Source organism: Lissotriton helveticus, chromosome 6 (genome assembly GCF_964261635.1).
Source record: "Lissotriton helveticus chromosome 6, aLisHel1.1, whole genome shotgun sequence".
Classification (NCBI taxonomy): domain Eukaryota; kingdom Metazoa; phylum Chordata; class Amphibia; order Caudata; family Salamandridae; genus Lissotriton; species Lissotriton helveticus.
In genome coordinates this window covers 1,093,293,638-1,093,310,711 of record NC_136067.1, presented here as the reverse complement: position 1 = coordinate 1,093,310,711, position 17,074 = coordinate 1,093,293,638, and the positions used below count along the sequence as shown (strand labels likewise).

Sequence of the window (17,074 nt, the reverse complement as noted above, 5' to 3'; positions counted from 1 at the left end):
CCAGAAAATACAAGAAAGCTGCAATTTATAGATTTAAATCAAGTGATTTAGTAGTGGTCTATAAAAAAAGCACACGTCATACATTGTGCTTGACACATTGATATGCTTGTCAATCACAACAGGAGCTTGCTATGGTAAAGGCCTTAAGAACAGTATCATCAGATCACTAACATCCATCACTGCACATCGGTAGGACATGCGTCCCAAGCAGTATCTCGAAATACTGGAATTATGCAGATAGATGCATATAATACACAGCGATTTCATGATTTGTAGTTATAACATATCCAACCCTACTCCCCCCCACCACCCCATTTGCAGGTCAGATGTTGTGGAAAAAGGTCTTACTGCATTAATCGGGGCTAAAAATTTAAGAGAACATAGTAAGAAAAAATACTCTGAGAATCCCTACATTAAACGTTTTAGTGGGAGAATATGAAACTATAAATAGGGGTATTTTGCTGGTAATAAACTGAAATGACTGATAATTTAATGCACTTATTTATAGGCTCAACCTTCTGGTGTTTTTATCTGAATAAAGCCTTATTGATTCAGTTCAGAATTGGTAGGACAGTTAGGAAGCCTATTTCAATTATTCTAATGCATTATTCTGCCAAAGAACTCACAGGTTCACTGTCGAATATAATAACATTTTAGAGGTTTTGACTGGCTGGAAATGCAATAGCAGAAACAGTTTATCAAATTTATATTATTCCTTGTAAGCACAGGATTTACTCTGCGGAAGAAACAAACTAACCCAGATAAAAGGGACTTAAAAAGGAGGGAGTAACAATAAGATCCTCAACAAAACAGCAAGGTGTTAACCCTTCCATGCTCATGACGGAGCAGTTCTGTCATGAGCCACGGTGGGCGTGTGCTGATGACGGAACCGCTCAGTCATGGCACCCACCCATGGGAGAAGCGCTGGCGCTCCCCCCGTGGGCAGCCCATCTACACTCGCAAGCAGGGATGGCAGAGGAAGAGTTTCCGCTGCCACCCCCAACCCTCCCCCTCGGCAATCCTGTGACGTCAGCGCACACAGCACGCGTCAAGATCCCCAGGAGCAGCTGGACGCGCTGGAAGCCATTTGCTTCCAGGGGTCCAGCAAGAAAGAGGTACGTTTCCTTGTTCCAGCAGGGCGGGAGTGCGGATTTTGTTGCATCGAAGCAACGGGGGAGAGGAAAGAGTTATTCCTCTCCCCTGATGTCTCTTTGTATGGCATTCCTGCTGCATAATCGTGCAAGGCTTTGCAATTGTGCAGCAGGAATTCCCCCACTAGGCACCAGGGATTTCTTTTTGCAGAAATGGAAGCAACCCCTTGGGCAAGGTCGCTTACAATAGGGGCACACTATTTTATTGACTTTTCAGCCACTCCTGGGGGACAGATCGGCCCTTTTTTAAGACTTTCGGGGGGCACTAGTGGCTGTTTTCTGCTCCCAGTGGGGGCATTTTGGCCCGATTTTTCGGCCAATCTGCCCCCAGGGGAGGCAGACCACAATCAATGAATCCAGAAGCAGAAAACCCCACTAAAATGCCAGGGATTTGTTTTTATAGTGCATGGAGGTGATGCCGTAGGGAAGGACTGCCCCCTCATTTTTTTTTATACTTCTTGACAGTTACTGGTGTAATAATAGATGAATGTTTAGCTTCGGTTTTATTTAATGTGAAAAGAATTTTTGCATTTGCTTGATGTGTATTTTGTTGTCTTGTGAGTAATTGGTTTTGTTTTCTCCTTCTAGTGGGATATCGTTGGTTTTTGCTGTGTCTGCAGAGTAGGCGCTGTTGAGTGTAGCTGTCTCTTGCAAGTGAATCGTATAGTTTTTGAGAATGTAGATCTTTGTGATAAAACCACACTTTGTTTACTTACTTATTTTGCACAGTGTTGGTTGTTATTGACTTGTTTGTGAAGTCTCCTTGCTTAGTAAGGATTATGGCCAGTTGCAGGATTACTGATCAGCAGGTTGTTGGTATGCGTTTTGAGTCTTCCTGTGACCATGGTTCAGAGACTGACTCTGCATCTGAGGCAGAGGAGGGAGTGGAAGATTTAGACAGTGAGTTTTCGATCCACGAGGAATCATCGGATGATGAAGCTACTCTTAGGGCGGATGAAGTGCCTGTTTTAGAGGAGGACATTGATGTGCTGAGAGTGCAGCAAGAGGCATCTAGGCTGCAAGGCTTCCCGTTGAAAGTTCTGACCACTGGGTTGCCCTAGGCATGGTGCTGCCGGCATTGCAAGACTTTACTGGTGTTTCAGGGTGTAGAGTGGATACTGAAAACTTTTTGCCAATACATTATTTTCAGTTGTTTATGGACGATTTATTTTTGACAGAGATTGTTGAGCAGACTTATTTTTATGCTGAACAGTATTTGGGAGAAAACAGTATCAGCCTTTGGCCCCACTCTAGAGCTACCCGGTGGACTCCCACAAGTCTGGATGAGTTGAAGAAGTTCTTGGGTTTAACTCTTTTGATGGGCTTGCTAAGGAAACAATCATTTGTCTTCATATTGGTCTACTAGTCCCTTGATGGCAACGGTTAGATTTTCAGCAGTCATGAGTCATGATAGGTATTTGCTTCTGCTTCGGATGCTGCATTCTGTCGATAATGGTTTAGCATTGCCACAAGAACACCCTGATTATGACCGTCTTTTTAAGATTCGGCCTGTCATTGATCACTTTGTAGATCGATTTTCTGAGATCTATGCTCCAGGGAAAGAAATAGAAATGGATGAGTCTTTGGTCTTGTTGAAGGGCCGCTTGGTTTTTAGGCAATACATTCCTAGTAAGAGGGCACGCTAAGGAATTAAGATGTATATGTTGTGTGACAGTAGGACTAGATATGTCTCTAATTTCAGGTTGTACACTCGTACGGATTTCAGGATTGACTCCACTGGTTGTCTGTCCACTTTTAGAGAGAAAATTGTGTGGGAACTTGGTAGAGTACTTTTTAACAAAGGTTACCATTTATATGTAGATAACCTCTACAATGGTGTGCAGTTTTTCAGGGAATTGGCCAAAGTAAACACTGATGCTTGTGGCACAATCCGCTCTTTCCCAAAATAACTGGTTTGTCAAAGCTTGGGCGGGGACAGTGCAGTGGGTTACGTAGCGAGGAATCTCTAGCTATGAAGTTTTCAGACAGGAGAGATGTCTACATGCCGACTACCATCCATAATGAAAGCACTTCACCTGTGACTGTTTGGGTTCTGGTTGCTGAAGCGGGCTAACCTGTGTGCATTTTATACTATAGTAAACACATGGGTGATGTTGATAGAGTAGATCACAGGTTGGAACCTTACACTGCTCTTCATAAGGCTTACATTTGGTATAAGAAGTTAGCTATCGATCTTTTCCACTTGGCAACCTTTAATGCTTTTGTTGTATTTAAGGATTGTTATCTTGAGTCAAAGTTGACTTTTGCATTTGAGGAATCTGTAATAGGCAGCCTTGTTGTAAAGGAACAGGCAATTGTACCTAGAGTTGGTGTGGTGGAGGATGTGGCTAGATTAAAAGATCGCCACTTTCCTGATCACATTCCTTCCATGCCCTCCAATAACTATCCCCGTAGGAGACTAAAGTCTGTTGGCAAAGAGGTACGTGGAAGGAGAATCATATGTACAGCCCTGAGTGTCCTTCTACCCTTGCGCTGTGTGTGCCTGCTTGTTTTAGAATGTAACACACGCATAACAATTTTTGGGAGCATCCATGAGTGGTAAAGTGAACTGCCTGGTCTCTATTGTTTTATATTTTTTGTTCAGTTTCAAGGTTGGCATTTGTGCAATGTATTTAGTTTCAGACTTTGTTAGTAGATTTGAATCTATTTATAATTTCTTTGTGTTTTCTTTTTTGTATAAAAAAACCTTAAATGTGATAGCGATGTGTGTAGGCTGGCGCCTGATTGGTGGTGTGCATGGACTGGGTTTTGGATGGCGGTGTGCATAGACTGGCGCTTGGCTGGCGGTGTGCCTGAACTGGCGCTTGGCTGGCGGTGTGTGTGGACGGGCACGCAGCTGCTGGTGTGAACGGATTGGCACTCGGCTGGTGGTGTGAAAGGACTGCCGTTTGGCTGGTAGTGTGCGTGGACTGGCGCTTGGCTGGCCGTGTGTAGTGACTTGCTGCTGGTCACTACACACACTGGTAGCCAAACGCCAGTCCATGCAATCCGTCAGCTAGTGTGGTTGCTGTGTCAGGCATGTGGGCGTGTGAAAGTGATGATCCCTTGAATAACACTGTCTGCCGATGTGAGAGTTGTAATGTGATGGGCCCGCGGCTTGCGGTGTGAATGGTTTTGTATGTGTGTCACGTATGAAAGGTGTATGAATGGCCTGTAAAGAGGTTGGTGCCTTGTTGTGGCTTTACAGCTCACGAGCTGCGAATCAATGGTTCAGTTTCCTGTCCTTTCAATTAACAGTGCATTTCATTTTTGTGAAATCTTTTGTTAAAACAATTGTATATACTAAACCATCACTCGCCCTCATGCCAAATCCAACCAGTATGTATGTGTGCTTGAGGAATAGATGGTTGTGCAGTAATATCTGTCTTTTCTGTCTTTCTCAAGCAGGGAGTACCTCGTCCCTTTTTGCGAATGTTGTAATGTGTTGGTTCATGCCTGGTGGTGTGAATGGTCTTGTTTGCATCACGTAAGAAAGGTGTGTGAATGGCCTGTAAAGCGGTTGGGGCCTTGATGCGGATTTACAGCTCAGAAGCTGTGAGTCACTCGGTCAGCTTTTGTCCTTTCAATTATTGACCATGCATTTAATTTTTGTGTAATCTCTTGATGATAATATTTTATATACTGAACCATCACTCGCTCTTGTGCCAAATCCAACCAGTATGTGTGTGTGTGAAAATAGAATAGATGGTTGTGCAGTAATATTTGTCTTTTTTGTCTCTCTGCCATGGTGTATATTCCATCTAAGAAAAACTGTAGATATTGTAAACTAAACACCCATGGGAGTACATGGTGATGTCTCTCTTGTGGATCCCAAAAAGTCATCTTACCCACAATGTCCTGCAAACCTCAAAATGTGACTGTCACATTTTCCTTGCATAACTATGCCAAAATGTTCATTCAGAAAGAAACAACAAATCTCCTACCACCCAGCATATTCCCAAGTCTCCCGATAGAAATGGTAACTCAAAAGTGTGGGGGCCAAGTACCCGTGGCAGGGAAGGGCCCAAAATGTTTTGTGGAGACATCAAAATTACCTATTTTGAAAGGACCTTGTTTTGCAAGGGGGGTCACTTGAGTTTTTGGCCCCGGGCTCGGCGGCCATCTTGGGAAACCTACCAAACGAACAAGTTGCTTACCTTCGGTAACAATATATCTGTAAGAAACATTAGCAGTGAAAGATTCCTTACCTTAGAATTACCCCCAGGCGTCAGACTGGATCCGGAAAGTTTTCGTCAGCAGAACCCCTGCGCGTCAGAAGGTGGCATTGTGCGGCTCCACGTCAGTAGTTGGTGTCGGGGTCACCGAGATGACGTCGTGGCAGCTACTTAGAAGCTGCCCTCGCGTGCTGACGTCAGTTCTGTACACAACTTTCCGCGCCAGAAACGCAGACCCATGCAAGATACTGACCACTGGTGCCTTGAAACTAAGGCCCTGAAAGGAATGACCTTAACCCTAGAAATCAGTTCATAGAACGGGGAGGATGAGTGGGGCGGTAAGGAATCTATCAATACTAATTTCTTACAGTAAGTACGTAATTTATTATGCTTGATTAATTAAAACCTTGCATATAGCACATAACAATAAAATCGAAATTACAATAAATGAGGAGTTTACAAAACTAAAATAACTAGATTAAAAGAAAAAATAATCAATTGTGCAATTAATACTCAGTCACTGAAAAGTCAGTTTGACAAAATATATCACTTTGAGAAATGAGAAGCATCTGTGTCTGATAGCCCTGCTTGCAATTTTTAGTACCAGTTTAGGAAACCATGAGATACCTTTACTAGGCAAGATCTTGTAGAGCCAGGGCCGTTGAACGGATCTAGTCAATGACAACTGAGGGTGCATTTTTCAGCCTTTTTTCTGTTAGTTCAAAGAATTTTACAAGGCGGCAATTGAGCTGTACTAAAGTTGGATTAAGGCACAGCATCACTGCCTGTCTGCAAGACCTGACTCCATGCAGATTAAAGAATGGTTTCAACAAGGAGATCCGTATGTCCTTTAAGTTTTTACAGATACATATAATGTGGACAAGATTCTCCGTGCCGCAGGTGCACAGACGACAAGTCTGTTCGCCTCCCTTTCTTTCCCAAGGCGGTAGAAATGGGTTGATCGGGCCAACTCCCAGACGAAGTCTTAAAAACTTTTCCTTAGAGGCAATCTTTGTTTGTGCCATAAGGTAGGGTTGGAGTTTGAGGACTTCATTGTTATTAAGCAGAGCCCAACCGTGAGCACGTTTGGACAATGTTTTTTTGTCCTCTATTGATGATATTAACCTTGTTGTCTTTGTTACTAATTTTTTTAACTCCAAGTGGCTGATTGAGATGTTCCAGGCTTCTGTCAAGCCTAAGGTTTTAATAGATTCTTGGAGATACTTGTAAGCTGGCAATTTTGCGGTTCGATGCAGCTCTACCCAGAGATGATTGTTTAATGACCCTAATTCTGCTGCTCTAATTTTGTGCCAGCTTTTTATATAGGCTCCCATCCTGTCTACTGCCGGTTTTTGATTACAGATATATCGTTACCGAAGGTAAGTTACTTGTTCATCTGAAAGAAACACGTAGTGATAGATTCCTTACCTTAGGATAGATACCCCAGCAGTACCAACCCCGGTGGTGGGTGTGCGAACCAAGATCACGCCAGAAAGTCCCGGAGAACAGAAAGGCCAAAGAAGCTGTCTCTCCGTACTTGGCTGTCCAGGCAATAGTGCTTAGTGAAAGTGTGCAGCAAGGCCCACGTAGCTGCCTTACAGATGTCTTGTAAGGGGACACCACGTCCCAAAGCCATATTCGCAGCCGTCGCCTTGGTGGAATGGGTGCACAGCCCCAACAGAGCTTCCTTTTTAACCAGAGAATAACAGGCTTTAATACACAAGACACCCATCGGGAGATAGTCCGCTTATGTACGGCACAACCTTAATTGGCGCCAATGTTGCCAACAAAAAGCTGGTGATACACCCGGAACTGTTGTGTGCGGTTCAAGTAAAACGAGAGCGCACGTTTTGGGTCTAGACGGTGGAGCTCATCTTCCTCTCTAGAAGGATGCGGAGGTGTAAAGAAGGTGGGCAAAGTGATGGTCTGCTCGATGTGAAAAGCAGTGACAACCTTTGGCAGAAAGGATGGACGTGTTCTGAGCACAACCTTGTCCGGATGGACAGATAGAAAAGGGGCTTTACAAGAAAGAGCCTGGAACTCACTCACTCTCCTGGCAGAGGTGATGGCAACCTGGAAAGCAGTCTTCAAAGTCAGCAGACGAAGAAGAACAGTTGTGAAGAGGCTCAAAGGGAGCGCACATTAAATATGTAAGAAACCAGATTCAAGTCCCACTGTGGCATTACGAAAGGAATAGGAGGGAAAAGATGAGTAATGTCTTTTAGGAATCTATTTACAACTGGGTACCTGAAAAGAGAGGGCTGATCAGGGCGCATGAAAAAGGCCAAGATAGCAGAAAGTTAGCCCTTGATAGTGCCCAGAGCACAGCCCTGCTGGGCCAAAGAAAGAAGGAACAGAAGAACGTCTGAAAGAGGGGCAGAAAGGGGATCCACAGCCTTTGCTGTGCACCATGCCAGAAATTTGTTCCACCTGCAGGCGTATGCCAACTTAGTGGAGGGACACGTGCCTGCCAGAATGACATCACAGACTTCAGGAGTCAAGTCAAAAGGAATCCCTGCCGCCGGTCAAACTCCACGCAAAGAGGTGGAGACTGGACAGGTTCGGGTGGAGGACCGTCCCCTGCTGCTGCGACAGAAGATCCTCCCGAAGAGGCAGTCGGATCGGGGGAATGGATCGTCATACTGAGTTGCTTGGGATACCAAACTCCTTGAGCCCAGTCGGACGCCACAAGAATGACATGGGCACGGACACGTCTGATCTTCTTCAGCACTCTGGGTAGAAGTGGTATAGGCATACAACAGACCACAACTCCACTCGCGATGAAAAGCGTTGCCTAGTCGAGTGCCGCCTTGGAAATTACAACGTGCAGAATTGCTGACATTGCGCGTTCTCTTCGGTGGCAAAGAGATCTAACCAAGTCTCTCCCCACTGTCAAAAGAGACCTTGCACCACGACCGAGTGAAGACGCCATTCGTGATCCATCATGCACCTGCAGCTGAGTTCGTCCGCCCTGGCGTTCAGTGAACCTGCCAGGTGTTGAACCACCAGGTAAATGCCCTGCTGTTCCAGCCATGTCCAGAGGCGCAGAGCCTCCTGACATAGGGTACACGACCCCACTCCGCCCTTTTTGTTGCAGTTCCACATGGCTGTGGTGTTGTCTGTGAACACCTGCACCACTTTCCCTTTGACAGAGGGAAGGTATGCCTTCAGTGCAAGTCGGATCACCCGAACCTCCAGAAGGTTGATATGGAGCCTGGACTCTGCCGGAGACCAGAGGCCTCTGTCCTCCGCCCCTCCCATGTGGACACCCATCCCAGGAGGGACGCGTCCGTCACCACTGTGTGCTCCAGTTGGGGAAGGGAGAGGGATCGCCCTGGACCCAATGTTGGTTCATGAGCCACCACTGCAGCTGCTGTGCATTGCTCTCCGAGATCTGGACATAATCGGACAGGTTCCCCGGATGCTGCGCCCAATGGAACTTCAGGTCCCACTGCAGAGCACGCATATGCCATCTGGCATGAATGACCAGCAGGATGCAGGAGGCCATGAGCCCCACCAGCCTCAGGGTCATCATGACCGAATCAGAGGATAGAGGCCGAAAGATCGGAATCGTAGCCTGAATATCCTGGACTCGCTGTTCGGGAGGATAGGCCCGAAACCTCGTCATATCCAGAACCGGTCCGATGAAGAGGAGCTTCTGAGAGGGAATCGGGTGCGACTTCGGCACATTGATGGAGAACCCCAGCAAATGTAGGAGGTCGGCCGTAGTCTGGAGGTGGGAGACTACTAGCTGGGGCGAGCCCGCCTTCAACAGCCAGTCGTGGAGATATGGGAAAACTGGAACCCCGATCTGCACAGATGAGCTGCGACCACCACCACCACTTTCGTGAACACTAGAGGGGCGCTGGTAAGGCAAAAGGGGACACGGTAAACTGAAAGTGCTCGTGGCCCACCGTGAACCGCAGGTAACGCCGGTGGGCTGCCAGGCCGGGAATGTGGGAATGTGCGTCTTGCAGGAAACGATTGACATCCCGAAGGTCCAAAATAGGAAGCAGGCCCTTGTCCTTCTTGGGCACCAGAAAGTAGTAGGAATAACAACCAAGTCCTACAAGAGGGACACAACTTCCTGTTGAAGAAGTGCCAAATGATCCCCGACATGAAGTGGTACTGGGGTGGCATGGCTGGAGGGGTATTCTCGAAGGGGAGAGAATAGCCTCTTCGGACTATTTGTAAAACCCACCTGTCCGAAGTGATGGTGCACCAGTGGGGGAGGTGATGGCAAATCCTGCCGCCCACTGGCGTTTGATGGGCCTGAAAGACCAGACTAGAAAGGTTTTGGGGCAGTGGTGGCCGGGGTGGAAGTGGACTGACCTGCCCGCTGGCCCCCTGACCCGCCTCTGCGGCCTGTCGCTCTGAAGCGTAAGTGCTGGATCACGTGTCTATGTGTCCATGTGTCCATGTTGGGGCTGAGACCGGTGGCGACGCCACTCGGTGCCATGGGTGACGTCGTAGGGGGTGCCGGTGTGGTCAAGGTCGGTGGAGGTGTAACGAGGTCAACCGGCGTTGTCCGGAATCAAAGACAGGGTTGCCGGAGTCGCCGACAGTGAAGGGCGATGCCCCCCAGTCGGCCCCTTAAGGCGCGCCAGCGGGGCCAGTTGGCCCAAGGAGGCGGGTCATGGCTGACAGAAATTCCTGCAGCTGGGTCGGAGTCGCCGACGGACCGGGGAAGGGCGGGTAGGCCGACGGCGACACCATAGGCTCCGCCGGAGCCGCGGGGGAGGCACCACCCCGCACCCTCAGGCGCGTCGTGAAGTTGTCAAGCAATGAAGCTTCTTCATCTTCTTGTGCTTCGTCTTACCAGACCCAGAGTGAAAAGACTTCGAGCCCAATGAACGATAGTGATGGCTCCGCGACCGGTCCCTCGACCTCCCACATGACCGGGACCTTGAGCGGCGAGGAGCCGACTGCTGGACTTCAAGCAATTTTCGGGACCAATCCCGCAAAGTCTTCAGCGCCATGGCCCGGCAGTTGAGGCACGACTTGTAGTCGTGGTCGCGCCCCAGGCAGTAGAGACACACGCGGTGTGGGTCCGTCACCGACATCATCCGATGACAGTCCCCGCAAAACTTGAAACCGGGCATCCCTACGACACCAGGAGTCAATCAACTCGAAAAAACAGGGACAAAAAACCTCAAAAACTCAGTCACAAAATGAATGGGGGTACCACTCTCTCCGGACCTGCGCTTGCTGGCACGGAAAAAGAAAGAACTGACGTCAGTGCGCTAGAACGGCGTCTAAGTAGCTGCCGCGACGTCATCTCTGCGACCACAACGCCAACGACGGACGCGGAGCAGTACGCCACCTTCCGACTTCCAGGGGGACTGCTGACGAAAACTTTTCTGATCCAGTCTGACGCGTAGGGGTAATTCTAAGGTAAGGAATCTATCACTATGTGTTTCTTTCAGATACACATATTTTTGAAAACTTGACACCCTGATGAGTCCAAAAGGTATGGCTTGTATGGATCCCCCAACATTTCCCTACCCAGAATCCCCTGCAAACCTCAAATTTTGCTGCAAAAAATAAAAATGTTCTCAAATTTCTGTGTGGACAAGTTCTGGAATCTGCGTGGATCCACAAATTTCCTCCCACCCATTGTTCCCCCAGGTCTCCCGATAAAAGCACAAGTTACTTACCTTGGGTAACGATATATCTGTAAGAAACAGTAGTTGGTGTTAGATTCCTTACCTTGGAATATTCCCAGGCGTCAGACTGGATCTGGAAAGTTTTGCGTAGCAGTACCCCTGCCCGTCGGTAGGCGCAGTCTGCAGCTCCGCGTCCGTCATCGGCGGCGTCGTGGTGGTGGTACTTAGACGCCACCCTCGTGCGCTGACGTCAGTTCTTGTACATAGCTTTCCGCGCCAGGAACACAGAGCCATGACAGAGACCGACACTGGTGCCATGAAACTAGGGCCCTGAAAGGGATGACCTTAACCCTAGATATTGGTTCGCAGAACGGGGAGGATGGGTGGGGCGGTAAGGAATCTAACACTAAATACTGTTTCTTACAGATATATCGTTACCGAAGGTAAGTAACTTGTGCATCTGAAAGAAACAGATTAGTATTAGATTCCTTACCTTAGATTAGATACAACAGCAATACCAACCCCGGTGGAGGGTCTGCGAACCAAGATCACACCAGAAAGTCCTGGGGACCGGAACGGCCAAAAAAGCCATCTCTCCGGCAGTAGTGTCTAGCAAACGTTTGCAGCGGGGCCCACATAGCTGCCTGGCAGATGTCCTGCAAGGGAACACCCCGATCCAGGGCAGTAGTAGCTGCCGTGGCCCAAGTGGAATGGGCGCGCAGCCCAACTGGAGGCTCCTTCTTAGCCAAGGAGTAGCAAACCTTGATGCACAAGACGACCCATCGAGAGATGGTCCGCTTGTGCACCGCCCGTCCCTTCTTTGCGCCCACGTAACCAAAAAAGAGCTGGTCGTCCACCCGGAATTGGCGTGTGCGGTCCAGATAGAATGAGAGCGCGCATTTTGGGTCCAGACGTTGGAGCCTCTCTTCCTCTTTTGAGCGATGCGGAGGAGGATAGAAGGTGGGCAAGGTGATGGACTGGCCGATATGAAAGGCTGTGACCACCTTGGGCAGGAAAGAAGGACGAGTCCTTAGAACAACCTTGTCTGGATGGACAGAGAGAAAAGGAGGTTTAGAACATAGAGCCTGGAGCTCACTCAATCTCCTGGCGGAGGTGATGGCAACCAGGAATGCAGTCTTAAGAGTCAGAAAACGAAGAGGACAGTTATGAAGTGGCTCAAAAGGAGCACACATCAGATATGTTAGAACAAGATTCAAATCCCACTAAGGCAAAACGAAGGGAACAGGAGGGAACATTTGTGTGATGCCCTTCAAGAATCTATTTACAACAGGGGACTTGAAAAGAGAAGGCTGATCGGGAAACCTTAAGAAGGATTAAATGGCCGAGAGGTAGCCCTTGATAGTGTCCAGAGCAGAGCCCTGCTGGGCAAGAGAAAGAAAGAAGAGGAGAACCTCTGAAGGGGGGGGGGGCAGAGAGTGGATCCACAGCCTTTGCTGTGCACCATGCCACAAATTTGTTCCACCTGCAGGCGTATACCGTTTTTGGGGAGAGACGCCTGGCTGCCAGTGTACGAGAGTGGGGTCTGCAATCCTATGGTCACCCCAGATTTTTGCTTTTTGCTTCACTGGTTTACGACTTTCCCTCTCTGTGGGCCTCCTAATCAGACCCACAGCCTAGCTGTTCTCTCTCTAATTTGACAACCATGTACTTTAGGTGCATTTACCAATTGGTACTGGGCCACCTTATCAGTCCCTGTACAGTGTACCTTAGGTATCCAGGGCATAGGTGTACCCAGGGCCTACCAGGGGCTGAAGCATGTATTATGCCACCCCTGACTGGCCATCTAAAACTGACAACTGGCTGCATGACAGCTGGGGCAAGGTGGTGTAATCACCCTTTGCTATAGATATAGTATACCTATATCTAACCCTAAAATGGACACATATACTCCTATCAGTCACTCCTATGGCAGGCCTTATCAATCCTGAAGGCAGAGTGCTTGGAATTATGTGAGATGGTGCTCTAGGATGAGCTGAGCCTGTCTACAGCTTTCGGAACCAAGTCCTTTAGCTGTTTCCATGATAACGCTATACCATATACTCTTAAACTCTGGTATAACATTATCAAAACATGTCGAGTAAGGTGTCATACGAATTGGAATACTACCCCCTCGCCAATTCTGGCGACGGGGGTAGCATTCCACCCTTCTAGAGGGGCATGACATGTATGTAACTGTGAACCCCGGTTAAAGTTAACTCGAGCCTTGGCATCACAAAATGGATGCTGCCACCACAGACACAAGTCTGACCTCCTGCTGCTGGGAGTCCTTCCAGCGAGGATGGCTTGGACAAAGGGTTTCCTGCCTTGGGAGGTGCTAGCACCACCCCAGACAGGGTTTTGTGTATTGGGGAGGATAGGCCTGAAAGGAATGAGACATGCCTGGGGCACACAAGGTGCCCTGTGCATACACCGGTTCAAACCAGTTGCTGGGGCACTCCAGCCCCAGCTCTGACAGGAAACCGGACCCCTTCCTGGTCCCACCCAGGGAAGGGACCTAGTCAGTAGTGCAGCCCCCTTTAGTAGGATAAAGGTAGGAGCTGGTCCCATTCCAAATTAGATTATCCTGAACAACTTTACAAGAAGAAACTCTGGACTTAGACGTTCTGCTCCCCAGAAGACTGAAGAATCTCCCTTGTGGGCAAGGGGTGTCCACCCCGCAACTGCAGGCACCATCAAGCGTCCAGCGGCTTCCCTTTGTTGTCTTCCCTCGAGGATCCAGACTTCAGAGCCAGACAAGACCCGGATTCCCCGACCTCTCCGACCTCAACTCACATCTGCAGCAAAGCTGAGACCCGTGGGTGCGACGAGACACGTGGGACCGGCCATCTTGAAAGAACCTGCACTTCGCTTCCAGCACGACTCCCAAGGTAAACTCGACCAAGTGCTTTGGAGATTGAGAAGCCCCAGCCCCGAGCAGCCCCTGCACCGAAGATCAGCCCTCCAGCTTCCACGAGATCTGCGTGGGGCCCTTCTGCTTGTTTGCTGCTCGACGCGTTGTCTGGTCACTTGCCGGCTGGCTAGTGGCCTCCTAGACGACGAACCTTGAAATCTTCACTGCTGGTCTGGTTGCTTCAGACTGGCCCTTGCTCCCTCCCAAAAGAGGGGCACCCCGGACTCTCCTAGTCCGCACCAGACGCCTTTTCCCCTCACCGCGTGGGTTGCCTTTGCCAAGGCCTGTTGACTCCAATGCCGGATCCGACACCGCCGACAGCGAGAGCCTGCGTGGGACAGCTTGTGCCTCCATCCTGGTCGTCGAAGACACCTCCTGGTCCACGTGGCTGCAGAGTCAAGAGTCTACTCTTCACCTGATCGCGACGACGACATCTGGTTCCTTCCTGGTTCCACACCGGTCACTGGCTAGTGACTTTGAACACTGTCCCCTCTGCTTTCAGGTACTCTTCTTCACCGATCCACCCTTGGATCGCACAGGACATCTTCCTCCTGGTCGCCTGCAGCATCTTTTCTTCCAGGCTCCATAGACTTCAACGCGAGAACCCGCACACTTTGACACCTATGCACCCGCAGCGCGTGGGTGAGGTAACAAGAGCATTTCGGTGCTCAAGGGTAGTTTAACTGTCCTAGTGTCCAGTCCCACAGTCGTTTTAGTCCTAACTAGTCAGGATTGTCCGTACTCACCTTTTACTTGAACTGTACTGTCCATAGACGTTGTTACGCATCTCGCGTGTGAGTTCACACTCTGCACACGCGTCCCGTGCGCCTCCTATTACTTACCTAAGGTGAAGATAGCGTAGCCCTAGCGAACCTCCAGCCTCTGGACAGCTCCATTCCTTCTATCGACTTTCACATTCCACTTACTTAGTAGATGGTTTGTCGTGCCTCTAGGGCACCATTGTAATTTTGTGCAACTTGTCGTATATTCAAGGGGTTATATTGTGGTAAAACAGCTGGCTTCACATACCAAAAGAGTTTAGCCTAAGACTGCTTTGTCCATGCTACCATTAGGATAGCTGGTCTATAAGGTTGACTTACAACCAATCACCATAAGGGTTGTTTGGACTGATACAAGGTGATCACTAGAACTAGTGAGCATCATATATCAGGCCAACTTCTCACACTGGTGTGCAGCGGTTGGGATTTGAGCTTGCTGTTGTTTTTACCAAATATAATCTTGAAATATCATTTGAAAGATCACATAAGGTACTCTAGGTACATATAACAAGCTTAGAAATACTCTGTTTCTACTGAACCAGCTGTTGTAGTAAAAAGGGCCTAGCACACCCTGACTACAACTCTTAGCAAGGGATCAGTAGGAAAACCCATAGTGTAGGTATGTGCATCACTTACACCTCACTAGAAAGCATGTCTACCCATGGAGAGTCTTCAGAGATTCCCCTAGTGGTTAGTGACCCTCCAAAGGTCCTTTCCAGATATGCAGCTCTCAGTTTCCAGGAGATGAGACAATTGTGTACCTCCAAGAAATTGAAACAGGGTTCTAACCCTACCACTCCTTTTCTGTTAGGTCTCTTAGAGACATATGATGCCAGAAGGGCTGCTACTGCACGCCCCTCTAATCCAGATGGGAGCATGCCCCCCTTAGAAGGAACTCCTGGTGATCCAGACCTCCCTGAAACAGAGAATGTAGATGAGGAGGAGGAGGAAGAAGAAGAACCATCTGGGGATGAGGCAGACAAAGGCCCTGTGATAGTCAGCAGACTCACAAGGGCCAACTTAGACCTACATAGGGAAGGAACTGGGGGACCCCCAGTGCTGACCCTAAGCAGGCCTAACTTTGGAGTTAGGAGAGATAGATCTCATTCTAGGGACTCCAATAGACCTGTACACTCTCGTGCCTCTCATGCATCTGCTCAGAGGAGGATGACTTCCCCTCAGAGGAGAGAGCATGAGGCCAAGATGAAGGAGGCTAATCTCAGGATCCAAAGGGAAGAACTTGCCCTTGCCAAAGAGAAGCTTGACTTTGCTAGAGAGCAACAGTTGAGTGGGGTAGTCCCCACTGGTGGCAGCAATATCCCTAGGGATAGAGAAAGGGGTTTTGATACTAGAAACCTGAGTAAAATAGTGCCCTCCTATAAGACAGGAGATGATACCCACAAGTGGATAACTGCTTTGGAGAGAGCCTGCAAAGTACAGCAGGTACCCCAAAGTCAGTGTGCACCTATATTGTGGCTCTTCTTTGAAGGTAAAGGTAGAGACAAGCTCCTCACTGTTAGAGATGAGGATGCTAATGATTACCAAGTCTTGAAAACTGCACTGATTGATGGGTTTGGCTTAACAACTGAACAGTACAGGTTGATGTTCAGGGATACCCAGAAAACTCAGGCTCAAGACTGGACTGACTTTGTTGATTGTGCCACTAAGGCTCTGGAGGGCTGGTTACTGGGAAGTAAAGTTACTGATTACACAGGTTTGTATAATCTAATTATGAGAGAGCAAATCTTAAATAATTGTCAGAACCAGTTGTTGCATCAGCACTTGATTGACTCAGATCTGACCTCTCCCCAAGAATTGGGAAAGAAGGCAGGCAGATGGGTCAGGACAAGGGTCACGCAGCAGAACCAGGGTGGTGGCCAGAAGAAAGCAGACCAGAAGGGTAATAATGAGAATAAGCAAAATGACCAGAAGTCTTCAACAGGGCCCCAACAACCTAAGTAGGGTGGGTCCCTGAATTCCAAGAAAAAGAAGAATGATGGTCCTAAGAAACCATGGTGCCAATACTGTAAAAGTAAGACTCACTGGTTTAGTGAGTGCACCAAGAAAGGCCAAACTCCTACCATTACTGTCCCTAAGACACCTGCACCCCCTAGTACAGTTAGTAGTGGTAGTGCACCTCCCAAGGCTATAGTTGGGTTAACCCTGGGAACTGAGGTAGGTTCTGACTTAGTCAGAATTCCTACTCAGGGAGTTCTTGTTTGTACTGGGGACAGGGATATGACCCCTACTGTAAGTCCTAGTACTCTGGGCAAATAAAGACAAACGCCTTTAATCAATGGAAAGATGGCTCAGGGCTACAGGGACACATGTGCCAGTGTCACTATGGTGACACCAACATTTGTGAACCCTGACCAGATCATGCTAGGTTCAGACTACCTAGTGACCGATGCTAGCAATGTCACTACTAATCACAGTATGGCAATTGTTAATT

General features: G+C 48.5%; 1 protein-coding gene across 4 annotated transcripts in view; it reads right to left on the bottom strand.

Moving 5' to 3' along the window:
* BIRC6 (baculoviral IAP repeat containing 6) overlaps positions 1-17,074 on the bottom strand; it is a 2,208,279-nt gene that overhangs the window by 697,786 nt on the left and 1,493,419 nt on the right. The gene's annotated exons all lie outside the window — the stretch shown is intronic.